Below are 26639 nucleotides of genomic sequence, written 5' to 3'. Positions count from 1 at the left end.
AGTCACTGTGCATTCTCGCTAAATTGACCATGGTAAGGACTATTGTACATCACAATTGTTTACTAGTGTACCCTTGTAAGTTCCCAGTATATGGTACTATGGTACCTAGGGCATAGGTACACCAGGGGTCTGCCATGGACTACAGCATGTATTGTGCAACCCATGTGCAACCCATGGAAGTCCACTTAAACTGTGACTGCAGGCCTCTCACTGCAGCCTGTGAGTTGGTGCTTGCACCTCTCACAACATGCTACGTTTCCTTCTATCTGAGTTCACTGCACTTAAAACCTTTTTTTCTGGCGTTTTATTAGTGCGAATTAGACCCGAAGGTATCAGAACGCTTTCATGAGCACCAGTTGCGTTACAGAGAGACACATTATTTTGTTAGGCATGGGGAGATTTGCCCAGAATCACAGGATGATGAGCATCCCTACCGGGACTCAAAACTGGTTCCCCAGCTTTGGATTCAACCGGTCTAACCATCAGGCTACAAGTCACCCTTATGGCAGGCTCTTCCATCCTGAGGGCAGGGTGCTTAGTTATAAGTTTAAGGGTGCTCCTGCATGAGCAGGACACCCCTACAAACCCCAGAGTTGATTCTCCAGGCTTTGTAGGTGCAATCAGCCATTTTAATGCATATAGTGGACTCAGTTGTTACGAGATGTATACCTATATAGTGGCTGCACTGAACCCGTTCATGTTTGGTATTAAAAATCTTAGAATCATACCCCCACACCAATTCCAGTGTTGGAAGTATGATCCCATGTACTGGGGCTCTCCCTTGGGGTACCCCATTGTACTACGGGTAATAGCCTTTCAGGGTCTGACAGCAAGCTAGTGCTGCTGCAGATCACAGACATGATTCTGCCCGCCTGCTTCTGAGACAAGGTCGAGCAGAAGAAGGTAGAACAATAGGTTTTCTGTCACAGGGAGGTGTGGCCACCTCCAAGACAGGAATTAGTGTATTGGGGTCGGGAGGGGGTGCTTGCCAGCACCACCAGACAGCTTTGAAGCGTACATTTGGTGCCCTCCTTGCATACTCCAGTTTGCGCCAGTTCATGGAGCCCTTGGCTCCTGCTCTGGTGCGAAACTGAACAACAGACATGCGAGTATGCTCCTCTCTGTCCAGCCCCTCCTGTGGGAGGGGCCCTTGAGTTGTTCCGACCCTTCCCTTACGGTACTTAAGACTTACCTGTGGGTGGGTCCTCAAATTAATCATCGGATAAGACTCAAGACTGAAACCAGGTCACTCTTCGACCATCTGGACACTTGGACTTCGTTGGACCTCACCTGGAACCGAGACTGCACCATGGTGCTCCTGGTCTCGCTGCTCTGCAAGTCTTTTTCATCGTCTGTGTTGGTGCTTCTTTCAGGATCTTCAACAGACCTGTGGGCATCAAGGACAACCAAAGTAATCTCTCTTGGAGTGAAGGAGTCACTCCCCTGCATCTGCAGGCACTGCAACAAAGCTGGCCGATGTGCTGCTCTAGACGTCCACCAGACTTCCCAAGGCACAGAAACACAGGTGGTGGTCCTGCAACTTCCTCGATGCCTGACCTGTACTCTATGCAATTTTGACGCCAGTATCCCACGTTGGAACGATGGCACTGTGTCGACTTGCCGTTGCCAAGGCTTGTTGGTTTTGCACTCCAGAGATCTCTGGGCTACAAGAAGCTCCAGCCTCCAGCATCTCTTCCTGCCAAGTACAGCATCCTCAACGTATCCTCTGTATGTGGGCCTTCCTTCTTGGTTAGCTGCTTGACTCATGTGCTTTTGGCCTGTGGGTGCTCCTGAAGGTCTTCTCATGCTTCAGTGGGCTTCCCTGTTTGCTTGGGGCCTGATCTGACTCTCCTGCTGTTGGTGAGTCTCTTGGAACTTGCTGTCCCAACGTTGCTGGTTCTTCATTTGCCACAGCAGTTGCGGCTATGGACAGTGAACACCTAGTCACCTACATCCGAAGTGGGACAGCTCATGCATGGCTCCTGGTCACCCTTTGCGTTCCCTGGTCCTCACAGCTGCAGTGGCAAGGTCACCATCAACTCTTTTGAACCGTCCAACATTGGTGGGCCTTGCTCTTCCATGCCTCCTGGTCAATCCTGAGTGGCATAGACTCTGCCCCCTCTGCTTGCAGGTTTTTCACTTCCAGGATCTACCCTTGGATTCAATCAGACTTTTGCACCTTCTTCTCCAGAGGCACTTTTCTTCAAGTCTTTCATTGTCATCTATGGAGGTTTCTGACGTTTCTTCACCCCTATGCACCTGGCTTCCCTGACGTAGGTAACATAGTCTCCGGGGTATTCACAGGTGGGGTGGCTCTCCAACCATGTGTTCTCCAAGAGAATTCATTGGGGTGCTCTGGGAATGGTCCTTCTTCGGCAAAACTGCAACTGAGACTTCTCCATTGTCTTCTATTGGGCACGTGGCTGTGTTCCCATTCTGCACACAGCTTCCGTGGGGTTCCTAGGTACTTACCGTGGGTGGTTTCTTGTGTCCTCATCTCCTCTGGGTCATCTGATCCAAGTCTCATCTTCTTCGGCAATCCACATTCCACTTTCTTAAAATATGATTTGGTCTCTCCCTGAAGATCCACTGTATTTTGTGCTACTTACCTTATTGCAAGAGAAGTATTGTTGTGTATTTGTGTTGATATCTCTGGGTAGGAAATATACCAATGTGTTAACGATTGTTGTGTAAAACTAGCTGTAGTTGCTCACTTGCCCTCCTAACCTTTCCAGAGAGACAAGTAATTTGACACCCCAGAACACAACACTCTTAATTCTTTCAGGGATGCTGATGATACTATTGATGTGTATACTACAGGATGATTCCAGGACAACTTCACAATGACTGAGGATTACTCTTGGATGACTGTGAATTATTGCCGTTTTGGTAAACACCACCAAAAAAAGCCCTGTCATGTTATATGAATCATCCTGTAATAATCATCACAAAAACGACTGCAGGATGACTCCATGACAACTTTAGAGAGAATGTGGATTAAAAGGGAGTGTGAATTACTCCTGGATGACTCCAGGACACATTATGAAGGCTGTTGGAAACCAATGAATGATTTATTATCAAGTAAGTGCATATATCCAAGGCCTGGCTTTGGTTGTACGATGGGGACTCAGGATGTGGAGGAGCAAAAATAACACTTTAAGGTATCTTATGCGCACAGAAAGTTTTGAAATGCAGAAAGAACAGCGTGTTTTTAATAAACATATAATTGAGAAAAAACAAGGACCCCCTGAACAGTAAATAGTTCAATTTCTAGGACAGGGAAAAAATAATAGTGACAATAACTCCTAGGCAATCACGATAAAACAAACAATATGCATAACAAATGTAACATAGGAAAAAACTAAGGAAAACCAAGAAAATATATTAGAAATTATTTCTATTTTAATAATTCCTTGTCTTATTTTGTAAACATTTATTTTCATAAAAAGGTACATTCAATTACATCAAAAAACATATCATTTTTTTTTAAGTTAAAAAGTGGTAATATATGTTTCGGCGTACACAACACCTTCTTCAGGAAAAGCCACACACGTATCTGAAATTGACAATAAAAAAGAGAGAACATGCTCAATTTCCAAATCTTGTTATCCATAAATCATCATGTAGCATATACTCAACATATAACATGTATTATAACGCACTAATTTCTTTTTTGTATATACAGTAACAACAATACCTATTTGTAATCCAAATATCTTCCTACATATAAAACATTACATCTCATATTCCTATATGGTGCTGTATCTGAGTGCTCCTAAAAACCTTAGTCGATTTCTATACATAATATCGATATATAGAGAATAGATAGTATAGACACACTAAATGATACAGTACGAAAAATAGAAATAAGAAATAGATCCATGATAACTTACAAATGCTATTCGAATATGGTGAGTACTTAAGGGTGAAGAACTGCACCTCGATTGTTGATCAATCTTGATTATTAAAATGAGCTGAAACAAAAGTATCACCAATTAATACTAGACTGCATGCGACGATGGGGTGATTACCTAATTTTTTATACTGAATCCTTTCTACTAGATCATTTTTAAAAAAATTAAAAAAACCTTTAAGATGTTTTTTAATAGCAATATTGACTTACTAGTATAAATGATGCAGTAGTCGATTTTTCAGGCTATGGTCTTAAGTTTGTATCCGCACATTGATCTGAAAATGAAAAGACCCGTTCCAAGAGTTATATATGTATCTTATTTGATTATGTCACAAAATCGGACGATATTGAGCGAGGAATGACGCTATCATATCTTCTTAGCTACATATCTCCACATTAGAGCCTACTCCCTTTTTTTAAAATAGAAGTAATTTTGAATATATTTTCTTGGTTTTCCTCTGATTTAATAGAAATATAGTTATGCTCTAAATGTAAGTGAAATCAGGAAACTCTTGTTCAGTGGCAGCCGACAGAGACAAAGACTGCTGGAGGGGGTGCGGGAAGGGAGGGGAGAGCGCATTGGGGTTAATAATAAATAAAAATACAAGACTTACCTGGTGCTGGTGGTGCCTCTCGCTCCTCTGTTTCTGGTCTCAGCAGTCCCTGGGACAGAATCGAACTACCTATCCAATCCCTGCGCTGTTCTCAAGGATGAAAGCAGCGTGTGGATTGGCCTGAGCAGGCTGAATCAATGCTCACTCAGGCACATGGAGTATGGTTTGTTTCTCAAACCCAGCTGAACAATACAATGTTTTTACTGAGGAATATTTATTTTAAATACTTTTTATTGGGCTTTCCAACAGTTTTAAGATCATCATATATTAACAATGTGCCGACTGCCCAAGCTCCACCAGTGACATAGCGCCCCAGGTAGACAATAATGCACATACTTCCATGTGGTTTCTGATAGATGGCCAGGTCACTCTTTCCTCTGTCCCCATAATTTTTTATTATATTTGTGGGCAACCTTTAGACCTGTATACTTCCCCCTCAGCGACTGAACAATAATCCATCCCCCTAGCCAAAATTGAGGGGTCCTCCCTAGATTACCAATGGCAGACCATATCACATTTTGCCAATGGGCAGCTTATCTCGACCAATAGCTGTTGTGCTCTGTTCCCATCCCAGGAATATTCCCATGACAGCCAGTTTGGGATCGCAAGCTATCTCTAGTTTGTGTAAGATCGAGTCTCAATAACTTTGTATCACTCGGAACTCCCATCCCATGTGCATGCAGGATCCTTGAGACTGATCATAGCGGAGGCATTTGAGGCCACTGCCCAGTCACATCCTCCACTGCCTGTCGGGAGTATGATATACTTGATGAAAGTATTGAAACTGAATTAGTCTGAGGCAGACAGGTATTACCAGTTCGGAGGCCACCATTTTGGCCTTAGTCCACCCCTCCTCCTCCAAAGATACTAGATCAGAATGCCAATGTGCTCTAAGTTTAATCATTGGGTTCGGTACATTTAACACCAAAGTTCTGTACAGGTTGGAAATGACCTTCCTACCAATGTCATACATGGTGAGATAGACTTCTAAGGAACTGAACTCCGGGAGCACCACGGAGAAAGATTTATTCCTTTCCAGTGCATGACAGAGCTGTGGGAAGAGGAAAAAGGGCAACTTATGTAGGTCATATCAAGCGGATAGCTGTTCCTATGACATCATATGACTTGCTGCCAGATGTCTCCCAATGTAGAGATCCTCAAACTACCTTTCCCAGAGCCTGAAGCCCTAAAGTCTTGCTGATTTGGCCAATCATGTTTCCGTCCAAAACGGCATCTACCTGGTGAGCACCCTCCACCACCCTGTCCACTGTAGCTCTCCAACTAATCATGGGGATGGCAATGAAGGCCAGGAAATCTGGTAGATGTGTCTCCCCATATACCCAGGACAATGGTGCTTCCCCAGTAAACAAATCACGTTCAAGCCTTTTGGCCAGGTCTGCTTGGTTCCTGAATATCCAGTCATTAATCCTGAGCAGTTGGGCTGCCTAATAACACCGATGAGTATTAACTGCATCAGTCTGCTGTCATATGGGGACTGAATGCATTTCCTATAGGAAACCCTCAGGCCGACCCTCCACATACGAAACTGTTGATGCTCGCTTGCAAGGTCACCAACTCCTGTTTGTGGATTTTTTTGTGTTATTGCTGCAGAAACATATAGCAGTTGCAGCAGAGCCACCATTGTAAAAATGGCTAAATGCTATATCATGTTAAGGGGACTGGGCTCCAGCTGTCATATGTCTCTTCGTTTTACAGAGCAATGAGATGATATTCTCGTCCCAGCATTCTATGGGGTCCCTGGAAATATACAGACCAAGATATGTGAATGCTCCGGTCATGGGCCAAACCACGGGGAGCCCAGTAATAACTCTGGAGGATCACCCATCCCCCACAGACCCATGCCCTCACCACATCTTCAACAAAGCAGACTCCATCATAGCACCGCACCTCAGAGACGTCATCAACTGCTCCCTCAACTCCGCCACCTTCCCGGAAAGCTGGAAACACGCAGAACTCAGCGCCCTTCTGAAAAAACCCACAGCGGACCCCACCGAACTCAAGAACTACCGTCCCATCTCGCTCCTTCCATTCCCGGCCAAAGTCATCGAGAAAGCCGTCAACAACCAGCTCGCCGCCTTCCTCGAAGCCAACAACTCCCTCGACTCCTCACAGTCCGGCTTCCGAGCCAAACACAGCACTGAAACCGCCCTCATCGCAGCAACAGATGACATTCGAACCCTACTGGACAATGGAGACACAGTCGCCCTCATCCTCCTCGACCTCTCCGCAGCCTTCGACACAGTCTGCCACAACACCCTTCTACAGCGCCTCAGAAACATCGGAATCCAAGGAAAAGCACTAGAATGGATCACCTCGTTCCTCACCGGAAGAACCCAGAGAGTCCGCCTTCCACCATTCAAGTCAGAGGCCACTGAAGTCATCTGCGGCGTCCCACAAGGATCTTCACTCAGCCCCACCCTTTTCAACGTATACATGAGCCCCCTCGCAACCATCGCACGCCAACACAACCTCAACATCATCTCCTACGCGGACGACACTCAACTGATCCTATCACTCACCAATGACCCTCACACCGCCAAAACTAACCTACACGAAGGAATGAAAGAAGTTGCCGAATGGATGAAACATAGCCGTCTGAAACTGAACTCTGATAAAACAGAAGTACTTATCTTAGGTACCTCCCCCTCTGCATGGGACGATTCTTGGTGGCCAGAAGCCCTTGGAAAAGCACCCATCCCGACAGACCACGCACGGAACCTGGGCGTCATCCTTGATTCCTCACTTTCGATGTACAAACAAGTCAACGCCGTCTCTTCATCCTGCTTCAACATTCTTCGCATGCTCAAAAAAACATTTCGTTGGATCCCCACCGAAACTAGGAAAACGGTCACCCACGCCCTGGTCACGAGCCGACTGGACTACGGAAACACCCTCTACGCCGGCACTACCGCTAAACTCCAGAAAAAACTCCAACGAATCCAAAACGCCTCAGCCAGGCTCATTTTAGACATCCCGCGTAAAGAACATATCTCTGGTCACCTGAAAAACCTCCACTGGCTACCCATCAATAAGAGGATCACCTTCCGTCTCCTAACCCACGCACACAAAGCACTCTACGAAATCGGACCAGAATGCCTCAACACACGATTGTCCTTCTACTCCCCCTCCCGCCAGCTACGATCATCCAACCAAGCCCTTGCCACTGTACCCCGCATCAACAAATCCACCATGGGAGGTAGATCCTTCTCCTACCTGGCAGCTAAAACCTGGAACTCCCTTCCCACTCACCTTCGCCTTACTCAGAATCACCTAGCATTCAGAAAGCAACTTAAAACGTGGATATTTGACAAGTAATTCCCCTCCCCTCCTCAAGCGCCTTGAGACCCTCTGGGTATGTAGAGCGCTATATAAATTCTTTGACTTGACTTGACTTGACCCATCCCTGGGATTATGGCTGACTTCCCCAAATGTACCCTCAATCCTGACACCTCTCCATAAATGTCTAACATATTAATCAGTTGCAGGATCAATTGACTCAGATGCTGATCATATAAAAGGACATCACCCAGATATAAGGAAATGCGGTCTTCCATATCCTCATCCCACCTCAGGTCTCTCACCTGGCATTCTCTCCTTATTTATTTATTTGGTGTTTTATAGAGCGCGATCGTGACTAACCCTGGGCGTAGTTCGCGAAGTAGCGCTACGCAAAGCTACGCGAAGTGCACTTCGCACTTCGCGAACTTCACGTAGCACTACGCGAGCTGCGTAGTAGCATGTTCACACTGTGCAAGATGCATTTTCAATGATTGCACAGTCCGAATAAGCATCCGGCACTGTGCAATCATTGAAAACGGTATCTTGCACAGTGCGAGCTGTCGTTTTCTGCCGCTCGGGTCGATTTTTACTCGAGCGGCAGCTTTCTCAACGCGAAGTGGTAGTTTCTCATCGCGAGCGGTCGCGAGCATGCACGACTACTTGCAATGAGAAACCTGACCTCCCCGCGTTGAGAGTCTTGCCGGGATGTCATTTTGCTTGCTCGCGGTCGTGAACATGACGTTGAGGACCGCGAACAAGCAAAAAATGACGGCTGCACTACGCTACGCTGTGCTACGCGTGTTCGCACTGTGCTAGGTGCAGCTCGCGTAGTGTGAAGTTGCGCAAATTTCGCAAACTACGCGAGCGTAGCGTAGTGCTTCGCCCAGGGTTAATCGTGACCTGTTAGGGTATCAGTGCGCTTTACAGATCAAATTTTTTTAAAAAGATTAATAGCAAATGATCATGAGTAATACTTGAGGGAGATAATCTAAACACCCGAAGGAGCGAAGGAAAAAGGCAGAGGACAACTGCACATATACCAACATCTCCCTATTAAGGTAACAGTGAAGTACGAATTTTGCCATATGCTTAACCTCATCCATGATACAAAAACATTTTTTTGCATTTGTGTGTGGTCATCGGCCTCGTAAGATAAGTGGTCAAACTCTCAGAAAGAGAGGGGTACAGAAACATTGTCCATGATACCCAACATTTTTTTACTTTTGCAATTGGTCTACAGCCTCAGAAGATCAGTGGTCAAACTCTCAGAGAGAGGGGGTACAGAAATGAGTATGTTACATCTACGAAGTTTTGCCAGGATAGTGGCTAATGGTCACGTAAAGAGCAATCAATTATCGCTAAGCTGCTGTTCTGTGTTTGCTCTAAAATAGGCTATGGATAGAATTTGCCCATGAGAAAAACCTTAGCTTATTTCTTGAATCTTGACAAAGATGGGATTCTTCTGATGTTTGGCATCGAGTTCCAGATTCTAGGTGCGGCCCCAGAGAAAGCTCCATTATAAGTTTTCGTCTTACGGAAGAAGGGGGGTTTCAGCACCAAATCCCTGGCACTCCAGGAGTGCCTGCCTCCTCCGGATACCACCATTTTTTTTTAGCTAGATACAAAGGTGAATTAGCGTGCAATGCTTTGTGTGTGATACAGGCCAATTTAAGTTGGATTCTGGCTTCGTAAGGAAGCCAATTTAGTGCCTCAGGTACTATGCGATGTGGTTGAATTGTTTTGAACCTATTAGGAGTCTTGCAGCTGCGTTGAGACAGGCTTTTAGCGGAGCAGTTGGGATCTTGGGCAAACCAGAGAGGGTTGAGCATCCGTATTCGATCCTAGAGATGACTAATGCCTGTACTGCCATTTTAAGGTCAGGCGTATATAGGAATGGTTTTAGTTTTCTTAGGTAGCTCAGGTGAAACACCGTGTTTTTGGCCAGTGGTTTGATTTGGGCTTGCATGTCCAGTGTGATTCCTAGTGATTTGGCTGAGTACACTATGATCGGGGTGGAGTTCAGCGCGGAGATCGATTTGGTCCATTCTAGTATGTCAGTGGAATTTTTAGGAGGGGATATTACTAAGAATTCAGTAATTTGCGCATTAAGTTTGAGCTGGTTGCTTGCTAACCATTGCACAGTCAACTTTAGAGCCTCGTTCATTGTCTTGATCTCCTCTAGGGATGACATTTTGATGTAGGTCGTTGTGTTATCTGCATACATATGAAAAGAGATGTTGGCAATATGCAGTATTTCAGTTAAAGGTTCCAGATAAAGGTTGAAAAGAGTTGGGGAGAGAGTTGAGCCATGCGGAACTCCGATCGTAATTTGGGAAGGATAGGGTAGATTTTGATTAACTAAGCATCTTTGAGAGTGGTTTAGTTAGAAGGATTTAAACCATTCAAGAGCGGTTCCCCCTAATCCCATCCTCTTTTCGAGATGATCAAGTAATTTCTCATGGTTATTGTGTCGAATGCCGACGATAGTTCCAAAAGAAGTAAGAGTCACTTTTTGTCTTGGTCTAGAACTTGTAGGGCGTCACCCACTATATGGAGAATAGTAGTTTCAGTACTGTGATCAGGCCTGAAACCAGAATGGCATTCGTCTAGCAGACTGAATTTAGCGATGTGTTCACAAAGTTGTTGTTGCACACATTTTTCTAGCACTTTCGCTAGTAGAGGATTATTAGATATTGGTCTGGAATTGTCCGGCTCAGCAGGGTTCAGTGTGGGTTTTTTTTTTAAAATGGGGATGACTTGACTAGATTTTAGAGAATTGGGAATGGACCCTTGAATAGGGGAGCATTGATTATTGTGGTCGAGATGGGTCTGATAAATTGGTTGGTTGCGGACAGACAATTTGAGGGGAGCGGAAGTGGGTATTCGGATTAATGGACGATAGAATTTTCGAGATGTTGTGGTCGTCATATAAATTGAAGGTAGCCCAGTGAGCTTCATTTTTCAGTACTACCTGATGGGTGTGTGTAGATTCATTGATTTGTGCCGCTGACGAATGAGACCGGTTGATAGCAGCGGATTTCAGTTTGCTTCCCAAAAAGTTGATTTCGGCTAAGAAGAAGGAAGAGAAATCATCAAAGTTTTTTAAGGTATTTTGCTGCTGCTTTAGAGGATTTGGCCAGTTTGTTCGCTTGTTGTTTTACCGTTACAAAGAGCATACAAAGTCTATTTTTAGTGTTCTCTAGTTCCAATCTAAAGAATTCATTTTTTTTATTTGAGAATGCTTTTGTTGTATGCATTTCTGGTCTTTCTAAGAAGTTTTGCCTAGGGAGAAGGGTGTTGGCTCCATTTCCATTTTGTTAGACGCAAATTTATCCTTCCCTTGTTTACGGACCCATTAAACCAAGGATTTTTGAGCCAGATGCACCAAACAGTTTTTGCCTTCACATTCACAGAATCGGCCATTTGCGAACGCAAAAAAATGTTGTTCTGATGCAGGAAACCCTATTTGCGATTTGGTAACCTGTTACCGAATCGCAAAATGGGTTTGTTATTTGCTTTTAGGAAAGGGCGTGTTTAGGATGTCCCTTCTTAATACCGAATCGCATTGGTATGCATGAATGTTCGAGAGCAAGTCCCGGGACTTGCTCTCGAAGGTGACGAGGTACCGACGGATAGAGCGGGGCCTCCCTCCAGAGCAGTTCGCCAGGTAGAGGTGAGGCAGGAATATCCTACTGTTGAGGATACCTGGGTATGACCTGACTGAAAAGACAAGCAGGAATACCGGTTCTGTATATATTTTCTTTATTATTCTATGTTTATTTGTACACCAAACAGTGCAGCAGCATCATCACTAATGCAATCTGGTCCTGAAGAAAGCCATTGATACATGAGTAGTGATCTAGAGGCTGAAACATGTCGACCACCGAGTGACAGTGGTTCTAAATCCATACCACTGTGCTGTTACCTTTATTTTAATCCTGTCAAGTACAACACACTATTAAAGCATTGCTCTGTGATTGCACCTAGGCAGTTTTAACTTCACCACTTAGGTGTCGATTCCGATCCGGCAAAAAAATCCGGCGTACGATTCGTATTCGTAGCCGATTCCGTACGAATGGGAAACTACCGTCCGACCAGCGAATTCCGATCCGTTACCGTTGATTTCCGTACGATTTGCTACGATCCGTACGATTGATATTCGTATACCCGTACGAATAAGCCTCGGGCAGACCACCGTACGATTCGTAATCAGTCCGTACAAACTCACTATTCCGATTCGGAACGAAATGCCTGAGCGAGATACGTACGGGCCAAAGTATTCACGCTTCAACATTGATTCGTATGGGACATTCGCCTCACTGCAAGCTCCACCAATACATACTACACGCACACCCCTCGGCCAAGCCTACGCGAACACCCCCACCCACCAACGGTCCGTACTACTCACTCGCACGCACAAGTACGACACGCACACCCCCCCAACAAGCCTACGCGAACACCCCCACCCGCCAACGGTCCGTACTACTCACTCGCACGCACAAGTACGACACGCACACCCCCCCAACAAGCCTACGCGAACACCCCCACCCGCCAACGGTCCGTACGGCTCACTCGCACGCACAAGTACGACACGCACACCCCTCGGCCAAGCCTACGCGAACACCCCCACCCGCCAACGGTCCGTACTACTCACTCGCACGCACAAGTATGACACGCACACCCCCCCAACAAGCCTACGCGAACACTCCCACCCGCCAACGGTCCGTATTACTCACTCGCACGCACAAGTACGACACGCACACCCCCCCAACAAGCCTACGCGAACACCCCCACCCACCAACGGTCCGTACTACTCACTCGCACGCACAAGTACGACACGCACACCCCCCCAACAAGCCTACGCGAACACCCCCACCCGCCAACGGTCCGTACTACTCACTCGCACGCACAAGTACGACACGCACACCCCCCCAACAAGCCTACGCGAACACCCCCACCCGCCAACGGTCCGTACTGCTCACTCGCACGCACAAGTACGACACGCACACCCCTCGGCCAAGCCTACGCGAACACCCCCACCCGCCAACGGTCCGTACTACTCACTCGCACGCACAAGTATGACACGCACACCCCCCAACAAGCCTACGCGAACACCCCCACCCGCCAACGGTCCGTATTACTCACTCGCACGCACAAGTACGACACGCACACCCCCCCAACAAGCCTACGCGAACACCCCCACCCACCAACGGTCCGTACTACTCACTCGCACACACAAGTACGACACGCACACCCCTCGGCCAAGCCTACGCGAACACCCCCACCCGCCAACGGTCCGTACTGCTCACTCGCACGCACAAGTACGACACGCACACCCCTCGGCCAAGCCTACGCGAACACCCCCACCCGCCAACGGTCCGTACTACTCACTTGCACGCACAAGTACGACACGCACACCCCCCCAACAAGCCTACGCGAACACCCCCACCCGCCAACGGTCCGTACTACTCACTCGCACGCACAAGTACGACACGCACACCCCCCCAACAAGCCTACGCGAACGCCCCCTCCCGCCAACGGTCCGTACTACTCACTCGAATGCACAAGTACGACACGCACACCCCCCCAACAAGCCTACGCGAACACCCCCACCCGCCAACGGTCCGTACTGCTCACTCGCACGCACAAGTACGACACGCACACCCCTCGGCCAAGCCTACGCGAACACCCCCACCCGCCAACGGTCCGTACTACTCACTCGCACGCACAAGTACGACACGCACCCCCCCAACAAGCCTACGCGAACACCCCCACCCGCCAACGGTCCGTACTACTCACTCGCACGCACAAGTACGACACGCACACCCCTCGGCCAAGCCTACGCGAACACCCCCACCCGCCAATGGTCCGTACTACTCACTCGCACGCACAAGTACGACACGCACACCCCCCCCAACAAGCCTACGCGAACACCCCCACCCGCCAACGGTCCGTACTACTCACTCGCACGCACAAGTACGACACGCACACCCCCCCAACAAGCCTACGCGAACACCCCCACCCGCCAACGGTCCGTACTGCTCACTCGCACGCACAAGTACGACACGCACACCCCTCGGCCAAGCCTACGCGAACACCCCCACCCGCCAACGGTCCGTACTACTCACTCGCACGCACAAGTACAACACGCACACCCCCCCAACAAGCCTACGCGAACACCCCCACCCGCCAACGGTCCGTACTACTCACTCGCACGCACAAGTACGACACGCACACCCCCCCAACAAGCCTACGCGAACACCCCCACCCGCCAACGGTCCGTACTACTCACTCGCACGCACAAGTACGACACGCACACCCCCCCAACAAGCCTACGCGAACACCCCCACCCGCCAACGGTCCGTACTGCTCACTTGCACGCACAAGTACGACACGCACACCCCTCGGCCAAGCCTACGCGAACACCCCCACCCGCCAACGGTCCGTACTACTCACTCGAACGCACAAGTACGACACGCACACCCCCCCAACAAGCCTACGCGAACACCCCCACCCGCCAGCGGTCCGTACTACTCACTCGCACGCACAAGTACGACACGCACACCCCCCCAACAAGCCTACGCGAACACCCCCACCCGCCAACGGTCCGTACTACTCACTCGCACGCACAAGTACGACACGCACCCCCCCAACAAGCCTACGCGAACACCCCCACCCGCCAACGGTCCGTACTACTCACTCGCACGCACAAGTACCGCAAGCACACATAACGCCAACACCAAAACGACCACAAGGACCTTGCTAACGAGTCGCACTACCACACTGAACATGTCTCCTGTGTACACACCTTTGACAATCAATGTCCTGGTCACAGCCAAGCAGCCAAACAGAGGACAACACCAACACCCACCCCATATAACACCCACACCTACAATTCTAATTAAGCCACACCCACCATTTGACCAATAAAAGGGACCACACATACAACCCATCATCCTTTGCAACATACCCATGCTTGCGAGGAAACAGAGAGCACACCAACAATTGCAGCCACATACCTTCACACATACACCCTATCACATCTACACCAACACCACCTCCTTCTCTATCACAAACACACACCCTCATCCATACACACCATCACACCCTCAATCACATACACCTCACACCATGACCACACCCAAGAATCCAAAATTCACCAACCCGGAGATGGAGATACTTACTGATGAAGTCATCAGAGTCGAGCCGCAGCTGTTTGGCGCATTGGTCAGACAGACCAGCCTGGCAGAAAGAACACGCCTGTGGGAGAGGATTGTAGACCGGATCAATGCTGTTGCACCCATCAGACGCACCAGGGATGATTGCCAGTCCAGGTGGTACGATCTGCGGAGGATGGTGAAGAAAAAGATGGCACAGGATTACGCCAATGCACACCACACTGGAGGCGGTGGTCCCCGCAGACCTCCTGTATACCAGCCCTGGGAGGAGAAGGTCATGGTCCTACTGCCAGCGGTGGGAGTACATGGAATAGAAGGAGCCATTGAGTCTGGTGAGTGTACAAAAAACACAACTTACATGGGTAGACTAACAACAGTGCCCAGCAGCATGGGGTGGGTGGCCATGACTCCAAGCAGTACACAACCAAATGGTGGTAGTTGCAAGGGGGAGGCACATAGGGTGCAATGTGTAGGGTAAGAGGCTGCTCTCATGCCATATGTCCCAGGGACACACACAAGCATAATGCCCAATGCACAGGGATAGGTAAATATCACACAAGATACTAGACCACAGCTGCTAAATATTAACATTTTGCTGACACACCTTTCAGAGATGCATCATTTTGTGACAAAGTAAGGCAGTGTAGCAAGAGAGCAAGCACAATCTACCTGTTTCCATCCCTGTCTCGCCCTCTGTCTCTGTCGCCCTCTGTCGCCCTCTCCCTCTCCCTCTCCCTCTGTCTCCCTCTCCCTCTGTCTCCCTCTCCCTCTGTCTCCCTCTGTCGCCCTCTCCCTCTGTCTCCCTCTCCCTCTGTCTCCATCAGTCAGTGTTTGTCCCTCGGTCACCTCAACGCACATCCCTGGGGCACACACACAGTTGCACACAAGCACTGCACAGGCCTCACAAACTCCATAGAGCTGAATGTTAAGGGATGTCTCACAAGTACCAGCAAGCATCTGCTATGTGCCTGTAAGTCACCCACCATTTGCTGTCAACACTGTACTGTGTCAGGACACACATCTCAGAAAGCTCTATAGTACACAATGGGCACAGGTGTAGGCAGCACAAGTCCCTCCTGTGCTCATTGCCAACACAAACATCAGGACAAGGTCACACATCCTGTGCACCAACACAAATCCAACATAATGGCAGCATACCACATGAGGGGACAGCCAAAACATGAACAATGGACGCTTGCAATTCGCAAACAAAGTAATAGCATGGCCTGTTGTACACACCCCTTACAGAAACTCATCCCCGGGGGACAGGCGTTGTATTGCAACACTGTCCCAATTGCCATGTACCACAACAAAACACGTACTCATATGAATATGCATACAACTCTTACATGCACATAACAGAAGCTCCAGTCCATTGTGCCCCTCTAAAAAAGCTAGTGCCCCATCTCATTACCTTTGTGGATGTACATAAGTACCAACATGGACATGGGTATTGACAAGGTGATGCGTCTCAGAGAAGTGCCAAGTTCTAAAGCCATGATCTCCAAGTGGGTGTACAGGTCCAGCGGTGTTGGCATTGTTTGGCCAGCATGGAACAGCAAAAGACATCCAAAGTAGTCGCTGACATGCTAAATAATGATGCTCTGTCTCTTACATCAACATGCTGCATCTAAACTCTGTGCATGCTTGACGCACACATAAGAATTTTCACCACATCCAGGATGTTGCGTGAAACTTACAAATGCTTTACACGTGTGGTGCCGGCAACACAAGACACAGCAATGGCTGTGTCAGTCATTGTCAAGAGATTGGAAGAATGTATATACCCCATCGTACTATTGTTTTTTCTACCACTAAATACACAACTGTACAATGTCAACTATGTATAGCTTGTGGAACAGTGATGCTGATAATGGATAACCAAACCACATGTCACTTGATATAGCCCTAACAGTGTCTCTCTCTCTCCCACACACAGGGCAACGTGCGGATCTCCCCCCCAGCCAGGGGGGCCAAGGATCCCAGTCCCAGGCTCAGCAGGACCCAGACCCCACCGCCAGCGCCGTCCCTCAACGCACTGTGGATGACCCCAGCCAACCTGGCTCCTCTGGATCCCAAACCCCTGCAGCAACTATACCAGCTACATCTCTGCCAACCACCGGACCTATTCCCACCACATCCCAGCAGACAGGTCAGAGCCCTGCCCATGATTCACAATCGAGCCAGTCTGAAAATGAGGGACACCCTTTGTCGGGCGCCCCTGAGGTTGGTGACAACCTCCACCCTCCCAGCACTCGGGGGGCCCGTCGATCGGATGTGCCCACAAGCGCAGGCCGTGCTCATGTGGGTCAGGGTGGTGAGAGTGGCGCAAGGCGGAGGCGAGAATCTGGGCAGTCAGCTGCAGGGACCGGTATGGCTGAACTCGGTAACATCCTTGAGGCATACCGGCGGGACACCAGTGAGGTAAGCCAGCTTGCGGAGACCCTCAACCAGCTCAAAGAACAGCAGGCAGAGCAAATAGCCAGGCAAGACCTGCATTATGGACGGGTGGAGGCACACCAGGCTCAGCTCTTGATGGTGCATAGGGACATTGTCCATGTGCTACGTCAGATGGCTGCCAACATGCAGCCCCCTCCCTGTGTCACAAGGCCAGCAACATCACGGCAAAGTGCAACACCAGCCACAGGGAGGGAGGAGAGGGAGGAGGATGAACCCTCTGACGTAGCGTCCCATGCATCGTCCATGCCTGCACATGAGGGTCCCCCAAGGAAGGTGGGTCGTCCACGCCGAAGACGTTGAGGGCCTGTGGCCCATGGACTTCTCCCAGGACACTGGACCTGGCATATAGCCCCTGGGTGCAACAGCATCCCCTATGAGACTCTCCCACATGGACTTGCTGGTCCCAGTCTGCCCAATAATGTCAGGCACTGTGGGCTGGACTCTGTTGACTGAAACAGTAAAGGCATCTCATCTCCAGCAGTGAATTTTGGATTCCCCCCCTTTCTGTACAGCACCTATTCATGTTTCATGCACTAGAGCACCCAATAAATAATTTATACATCATACGCATTTGGTGAGTAATCTTTGAAACAGCATACATGTATATGTGTCAGCAAATGTCATAAATGCAAGGTATACAACAAACAGCAGTCATCCACACACTTGGATCAGAATCTGAGTGAGGACACACATTGGTCAGAAATTTCCACAAACTACATACATGGATGGTAAGACACACCTGTGTGGGACAGTCAATGCTGGAGGGGGGATTGAATCCCAATACTGCTAGCACAGGCAGGCCCAGGAGAGTCACTTTGAGGAGTACATGTCAGTGTCACAAAAGTAGTAGTCCATGTAGGGAGTACCTACAACTGTGTCCTCAGGTATGTGAGCTACCATCAGCATGATGCATTACTGTGTATGTGATTAATGCCGCACAGGATTACGGTGGCAGGACAGACTGTGGGCAATGGGCTGGAGCACTCTACACAAGCACACCTGATTAGGTGACCTACCCCTATGGAGCTACAAGTACTATACTACTGTAATGGGAGCAACGCATACAGAAAAACGACACACATCAGACAAATACCAACCCCGGAACGGCCAAATCACACTACACCCAAGAGACAGGGTCATGGTGTGTGTCCCATGTGCCAACTTGACTGACTGTGACAGCAATGTTGAAGTGGTGTGAGCATGTTGTGTTCTGGCACGTGACTGTAAGCTAACAGTTTTCGGATCTAGTGGTGTTGACAAGCTAACACTGTACAATATTGTGCCTATGTAAGGTGTGTGTGTGTTGGACACGCCACATGACCTGGTGGTACGTAGACCCAATGTCATGTGAATCTGCATAGTTGTGCCAGTATGTGTTGCACACACACGCATAGCAGCAGCTATGGCTGAGTACACAGCATTTTCATAGCACGAGGGTGAATGTCTGGTGTTGTCTGTGTGTAGGGTGGCCGGAGCATGCTCTATTAATGGATGGAAGGAGGGTCATCCTGTAGGTGTCTGTGTTCCTGGATAGTGTGCGCTGCATGTTGGCTGTGTATGCAGCTGCAGCAATGAGTGAATACATGACGGCAGGAGGGGTGTGACTAATTGCTAAACAAACACATAACACAAGGGCAGCCGCAATGCACAAAGTGACATGTGGATGTGAAGGCAGGAGTGTCTGCCTCACTCAGGATCACTGACAACTAAATGGCACAGTAATCACCACACATCACAGTCAGTGGATCAGGGCCCTTACGGTCAAGTGGGGCACAAGACACACAGCGTCTGCAGGTGTATACAAGAGCTAGTATGTTCAAAGGAAAACTGCACCAACAAAGACATGTACCTCACACACAACATAGTATTCTAGCCTTCACCCACCCCATGCGTGTGGTCAATATACAGTTACACACCTAACAAGCATGAGGTAACTACGTTCAAAATAGTATATGTGCACGTAAGACGGACATGTGTGTAGAGCCACAAGCAGGCACTATATTCTGTAGGAGTCAGACGTCATGCACAACATGATAATCTACATTGTGAGCCCATGGAGCTTTCACAATCATACATGTGCATTGTCAATAAGTCCAATTTACACTAATCATGATGTCACCTGTAATGCCGCTTTACGAATACCTACAAGGCTGTCAACGACTGGCCGTACCTTTCTTCATCAGACTGGTGTGATGCTCTAAGGGTTCCACCTCCAAATAGCCCATTGGTCTGAGTACAAACAACAGACACAAAAGGGTGATCAGGCAAGGGAAGGAGAGGATGGGAACTGCTGGGAGGGAGACCTGAAACAGAGGCAATTAAGCATTAGGACAACATTCGCATGTCACAGACACTTCAAAAACCTCATTAGCTACACTGTACCAGTCACACCTGTGAAGTGTACAGTCTGGTGACAAATAATGATGATTAATCATGCCATCACATCAGATTCGATGCTGTGACACAGACACATAAAAACTGGGACAGTCTGTCATCCATTAGAGTCATGTGTAACGCTCACAAGTGAGCACCCATGCAAAAAGATCTATGTAGTATAAACACATTCCCAGGCACAGATGAGGTAGACCTCAGTAACAAATGGAAACATATGGAAATCCAACTACCGCTAACTCTAAAGTCTGTATGTGATATTGGTTAGCCATAAGGGCCCTGTAGGCTAACTTGAGCAAATCCACTACAGCTGTTAGTATCACATATGATGAGGAAGCTAATGATCGACATGCAATGAAGGCACTCTGTAGCCAGTCTTCTGGTGTGTCAAGTATGCATCACAATGCTAAACATGATATGCATGTACAAAAAATATTACGTGCAAGTGATGTCCATCCAAGCTACATAATCAGACCCTACCATAGCACAGTCATGGTGCCGGCGACCAGAGATTCATGTGAATGACCGCACTCCACTGGTGCTACACAGAAATTCACATATGCATCTTTCACACTTTTTACTTTGTCATGCTAAACATACATGGCATCATGTGCATCTAAACATCACGGCTACTCACTGTGAAGGCTGGCGTAGCAGTATTCTCAACCTGCACTGAGGTAACGACATGACAGTGACATGATATACTGCTGCAAGGGGCAATGCATCCATGTTAACTGATTCACAGGACAGTTGTCTTAAGATGTGGAACATACACTGGGCAACACCAACACCAACACCACATGGTTTCATGGTAATCACACTGGACTGGCCCACAAGCTGGAGGTGAGGATCCAGTCACATTCTAATGCACACAGTGAGGCTGCAATCCCCCACAGAGTCCGTGGTTGTGACCTCTGACACAATGTCATGCCATGGTATGTGCAATGTTGCTGTGGCAATGTCTACACACATTGATGCATTCACCAGAGTATCAAAGTACAACAGATGACAGAAGGGGTGACTATCCTGTCATGGGAGTGGCCATACATGTCATGAGGTACATAATGGAGTAGCATGTATGCAAGATGACACCACATGCACATGAACATGTACCACACATTTCTACACATACCAACGCTAAACAGCCTCATATGAGTCCTTACCCAAATTGACTTCTCCACATGTTCAAGCATGCTCCGTTGATGTGGCTGACGTTGCAATCATAATGAGCAGTAGCAGGATGACCACGATGTACCCCAACGGACAACAGGCAGGGCGAGCTGTGGATGAGAGTGGCACACAAGGGGTCACGTTCGGTATAATGTCATTTTGTCAATGTCTGTTGAATAGCCAGATGTAGTATGACACCTGTACATTCCGAGTGCACTCATAGCAAGTATGTGTGTAGCATTACAACTGAACATGTGACACAGCACAACACACATCCAAGTGATCTTGCTTACAGTCTGTTGCATACACAGCATGCTACCCATGCTACTCTATAGTCCATCTTTTACTTAAAAGATGAAAGGACTCACCATCATGAAAAGAAGTTGCGGATGAGGTGACCGCGGATATCATCTTCACCCTCCTCATCACTGGCATCCTGGCCAAGGCCTTCATCCTCAACGGGCAGATGTTCCAGCTCATCAGGATCCAGGTAGAGTGGCACAGCCTTCTCCACTGCCATGTTGTGTAGCATGCAGCACACGGTGAAGATGTCACACACCTTGCGTGGGCTGTATTGGAGGGCTCCGCCTGTCTTGTCCAGGCACCTGAAGCGGCTCTTCAGGAGTCCAAAGGTCCGTTCGATCACCTGCCTGGTCTTCACATGTGCATTGTTGTAACGCTGGTCTGCAGCTGTCCTGGGGTTGCGTAGCGGAGTCATTAGCCACGGCATGTTTGGATATCCAGCGTCTCCTGCAATTTGACATCATGTACAAGAGTGAATCATATGATGCAGATCATGAAGTTGTGACATACTGACATACAGAGCTCACAGTGTATACTCACCAACTAGACATGCCCGGTGGTTGTGCAGCTGCAGCATCATCTGTGGTACCCTGCTACGCCTCATGATGAAAGCATCGTGGCATGATCCTGGATAACGTGCACAAACATGTGAGATAATCATGTTGGCAAGACACACCACCAGGGCATTTATCGAGTGGTAGTGTTTCCTGTTGCGATACGCTTGCTCCTGAGCCTGTGGTGGGACAAGAGTAACATGTGTACCATCAATTGCACCAATTACATGTGGCATACGGCCCAGGGCATAGAATTCCCCCTTGACATCTGTCAACTCTTCTGGAGTAGGGAATGTAATGAATTCATCAAGGTGGAGCAACATTGCTCCCAAAACATCACCCAATACCCGGCTAAACATGGTCTGAGACATCCCTCCCACATCAGCTATGGTAAATTGGAAGGTACCTGTGGCAAAGAAATGGAGGGCTGCCATCACCTTTACCTTGGGTGTCAGTGCACCTGGATACCTGTGGCGTGGTTGTAGGTGAGCCTCAAGCCTGCCCGTCAGGTCCTTGATCAACTGTCGGCCGAAGCGATATCGACGGATGCAGTTGCGCTCCCTCATGCCTTCCAAGTCAGGCAACGGCCTTTCCAGAGGGGGTGCCCTGCAAGACACAATTTTAAGGATATGTCTACAACTGTCTGACTAAGACTATAACAATGTACATGGCACAAGCAACACTTCTTCAAATAATGTAGACAATTTGGAGTGTGTTGTGGGATACACACAGATGCCAGCTCCCACACACTCCTCCGTGGCGAAGGAAAATACCTGTAGTGTGTGGAATGGATGTGACATGCATACAAGCCTTCAGATGTAAAGGTCTTAGTGACCATGACAATGTATCATGTCAGTGAGACACGTCATGTCAATGTCAGTAGGAGGTTGTCTGCACACCCAGAGGGCAGACTGCAATACACTCACACACCACATGTGCAATCATTTGCACTGTTCAGCCTTAGTCATGTCGCGGTGTGTACTTTCAGTGACAATTACATGACCATCATCATACAGCATGATAATTACATTTGTCACTGACGGTCTGTGATGCCATCACACATGTGAACGGGTCATTAACACACGTGGCATGGTGTGTGTACATTAGTCACCCTGCAATCACAGCAAGGACACAACATAGATGCTCCTACAGCAGATGCACAGTACTTTCAAGGACTAGTTACTTACCTTTTGTAAACCAATATCTGTAAGGAACAGTAGGCAGTAGCAAAGTGTCACGTTTCAATACATACATAGCTTTGGACTAATTAGCCTCCCTGGGTGTCATCGATCTGACCAGTGAGTGGTGGCTATCCAGGCCACACTGGAACAAAACTCGTGTTGTTGATTGGCATCCGACAAGGGCGTGGCCACGTTTTGGCCGTACCTACAACGCATACACTGGCAGCTGTTACACAAACATATCCCACAGAGAGTGTGGGTAGCAGGCAAAGATGCATGTCAAGTAGCTAAACATCACTCCCAGAGTCAGGGAGGATGATGACATCTTTGCGTAGTGCCTGTACCTCTTGGATACCCTCTACAGCGTAGGTAACGGGAATGTGTTCTGTGGTTTTGAGGGCTGCATGCAGATGCTTCCTGGGATGGGGTGGTAGGACAGGGAACATGGTCAGTCCGGGTAGGGCAGTGGGGGTCTGACAACGTGCCTATGTACAGACAAACATGCTGCGTGGCTGTACATGCTTGCAAATATACATACAGTACTCTCATCAAGATAGGCCTGCAGAGGCTCAGCGTAGCGTTAGTGTAGTTGAAGGACCTGAGTGACAAGTTGGTCCTCACCGCAGCAACAGGGAGATGAAGGGCCATGGTTCCAACCGCCCACATAAACACTACACTGAACGTTGCCCAATCATCCAAATACATCTTTTGAGTTGAGACATCACCTGTGTCTGGCTAGGTGTCCACAACACTCGCATCCCCCAGTCCACCTGTCCTGTGGTGTTGGGACTGACACTCACGTGCCAGTGGGTCTTCTTGACCCTCCCAATACTCATTAGCGCCTATTGTAATGAGGTGTGGCCAGCTCATTGATGTTTACATTCCCATGCAGCATTAAGAGCGGTGTTCTGCCACACAGTTACCACGGCGGAGCCGTACAGTGTGTGGTATCGGGGCCAGCACCACCCCAGAATGGCGCCACGGCTGACACCTGGGGGAGATCTGGCAGTGAGGTTGTGAGTTGAACCAGCGGGGACCAGGATGAACATTCCGATCATGTCTGTCACAGCGGTTCTGGGACGTATGCACCGCCTGCGTCCGTCACTCAGCGAATGATGGCGTCAGGGGCATATCAACAGAGGCGCAACTGCCCCCTGACGGGTACGGTGGGCCAGAAGCTGATGCGGAGTCAGTGGGCGGGGTGAGGAACATCATGGACATGAGGAAGTGCACTTACTCCTCCTGTGTCACATGCAGGGCTGGGACCGTAGGTCGTGGTGCTGGCTACGATGGCTGCTATTCTGATGGAGCCGTGTGGTCGCCGTCACCCTAATCCCATGCAGCATTGCACTTGCATCGTGGTTATTTGTCAATGCAATTACACATCTCTGACTTTTGTTGTTTACCTGACGAGTTTGCCCTGGGGAATGATGTACTAATGAGGGGCTCACATGTCTCCACACCCACACACATGCACTGGTCCTACATCCCAACCATGAGCTATTGTGGTGCTGTGCCAACTGCTGGAGTCTAAGTGGCTTGTGGGACATATCACACCTGGATTCATATGTCAGGTCCCCGCAATTGGAGCAGCTCTTGTTGTTGTGCCTGACGTGAAAACCGTGGAGACACAGACGGTGAGGGTCACTCACCAACATGAGGCCTTTTCATTCCTCACAGGCTTTGTAAGTGACATCCCTATTGGCACGGTCTTGAGTATGACAATAAAAGATAAATGTTCTGAAGTGTTAGTACAATGATTTAGGGTACAAAATGTGTAAGCTTTAACTTAGACCGGACCTGCGTTGGTGTTGAGAAACAAACAGAGGACCTGACGTGTGGACGCAGAGGTGACATATGACTACTCAGATAACGTCATCAGGGCAGACACAACGCCAAGGATACTTGCAGAGCCAGAGGATTTACACACCAACACACAAGTGTACGGTATTACGGAAATTGCCATGTCCAGGAGGACATGTGGGGATTTTCTGAGGTGAGTAATACTTTACTGACCTGTTCATGGCATATGCTAACAGCATGCACAATGTAGCACATGGCACACACATGACGTGGTCACACAGGGTCATGCTGTGCGGCTATGACACCTCTGTGACAGTGGGCATGTTCCTGTCATCATGTGCCAGTTCCCTGTACTGAATTGTGGCCCATTCGAGTGTTCATGTGCCTCGCTACATGTTGCAGACGTTAATCGTGTTGAAATTGTTGAATGCATGTGATGCACATGTGCATCATGAATGATGACATGTTGTGCAAGCTATTCACACATCAACTGAGGCACAGGGTCACAATCCCTGTGCTTCTTCAATGTCTGCCAAACCTGGCACATACTGATGTATGTGTGCCATGCTGATGTATGCATCCACATGGTCGACATGAGTGTAGACTACATCCCTGCTGTGTGATTTCCTAGTGTGACTCTGCCAATGGTGACATGAAGGTGGACAGGGACGCAGCCTACACAATCGTTCACTTGACCATGTCTGACACAATGTACCCCAATGGTACGTGCCTGTGTATGCATCGTTTCCCTATCGCCTTTAGGCTCTACGCGAGCTGAGCGTACCCCAATGGTACGGGCGTGTGTACGCATCGTTTCCCTATCGCCTTTAGGCTCTGCGCGAGCTGAGCGTACCCCAATGGTACGTGCCTGTGTACGCATCGTTTCCCTATCGCCTTTAGGCTCTGCGCGAGCTGAGCGTACCCCAATGGTACGTGCCTGTGTACGCATCGTTTCCCTATCGCCTTTAGGCTCTGCGCGAGCTGAGCGTACCCCAATGGTACGTGCCTGTGTACGCATCGTTTCCCTATCGCCTTTAGGCTCTGCGCGAGCTGAGCGTACCCCAATGGTACGTGCCTGTGTACGCATCGTTTCCCTATCGCCTTTAGGCTCTGCGCGAGCTGAGCGTACCCCAATGGTACGTGCCTGTGTACGCATCGTTTCCCTATCGCCTTTAGGCTCTGCACGAGCTGAGCGTACCCCAATGGTACGTGCCTGTGTACGCATCTTTTCCCTATCGCCTTTAGGCTCTGCGCGAGCTGAGCGTACCCCAATGGTACGTGCCTGTGTACGCATCATTTCCCTATCGCCTTTAGGCTCTGCGCGAGCTGAGCGTACCCCAATGGTACGGGCGTGTGTACGCATCGTTTCCCTATCGCCTTTAGGCTCTGCGCGAGCTAAGCGTACCCCAATGGTACGTGCGTGTGTCGGCCTCGTTTCCCTATCGCATTTCGGCTGTACGCGAGCTAAGCGTACCCCAATGGTACGTGCGTGTGTCGGCCTCGTTTCCCTATCGCATTTCGGCTGTACGCGAGCTAAGCGTACCCCAATGGTACGTGCGTGTGTCGCCTCGTTTCCCTATCGCATTTCGGCTGTACGCGAGCTAAGCGTACCCCAATGGTACGTGCGTCGGCCTCGTTTCCCTATCGCATTTCGGCTGTACGCGAGCTAAGCGTACCCCAATGGTACGTGCGTCGGCCTAGTTTCCCTGTCGCATTTGGGCTCTACGCGAGCTAAGCGTACCCCAATGGTACGTGCGTGTGTACGCATCGTG

General features: G+C 48.9%; 1 protein-coding gene across 17 annotated transcripts in view; it reads right to left on the bottom strand.

Annotated features, from left to right (window-relative positions):
* LOC144754318 (uncharacterized) overlaps window positions 1-26639 on the bottom strand; it is a 771250-nt gene that overhangs the window by 307800 nt on the left and 436811 nt on the right. For 2 of the 17 annotated variants that reach the window (XR_013594699.1, XM_078641989.1), the window contains 3 exons: window positions 4124-4188; window positions 3894-3974; window positions 3523-3556 (listed from right to left, as the gene is read on the bottom strand). The exons of the other annotated variants lie outside the window; for them this stretch is intronic. The gene's annotated coding sequence lies outside the window, so the exon portion shown is untranslated. The remainder of the gene's footprint in view (window positions 1-3522; window positions 3557-3893; window positions 3975-4123; window positions 4189-26639) is intronic. 17 annotated transcript variants of the gene reach the window in all.

The sequence above is a fragment of the Lissotriton helveticus genome, chromosome 5_1 (genome assembly GCF_964261635.1).
Source record: "Lissotriton helveticus chromosome 5_1, aLisHel1.1, whole genome shotgun sequence".
NCBI classification, from domain to species: Eukaryota; Metazoa; Chordata; class Amphibia; order Caudata; family Salamandridae; genus Lissotriton; species Lissotriton helveticus.
This window is presented reverse-complemented; position numbering and strand designations above follow the sequence as displayed.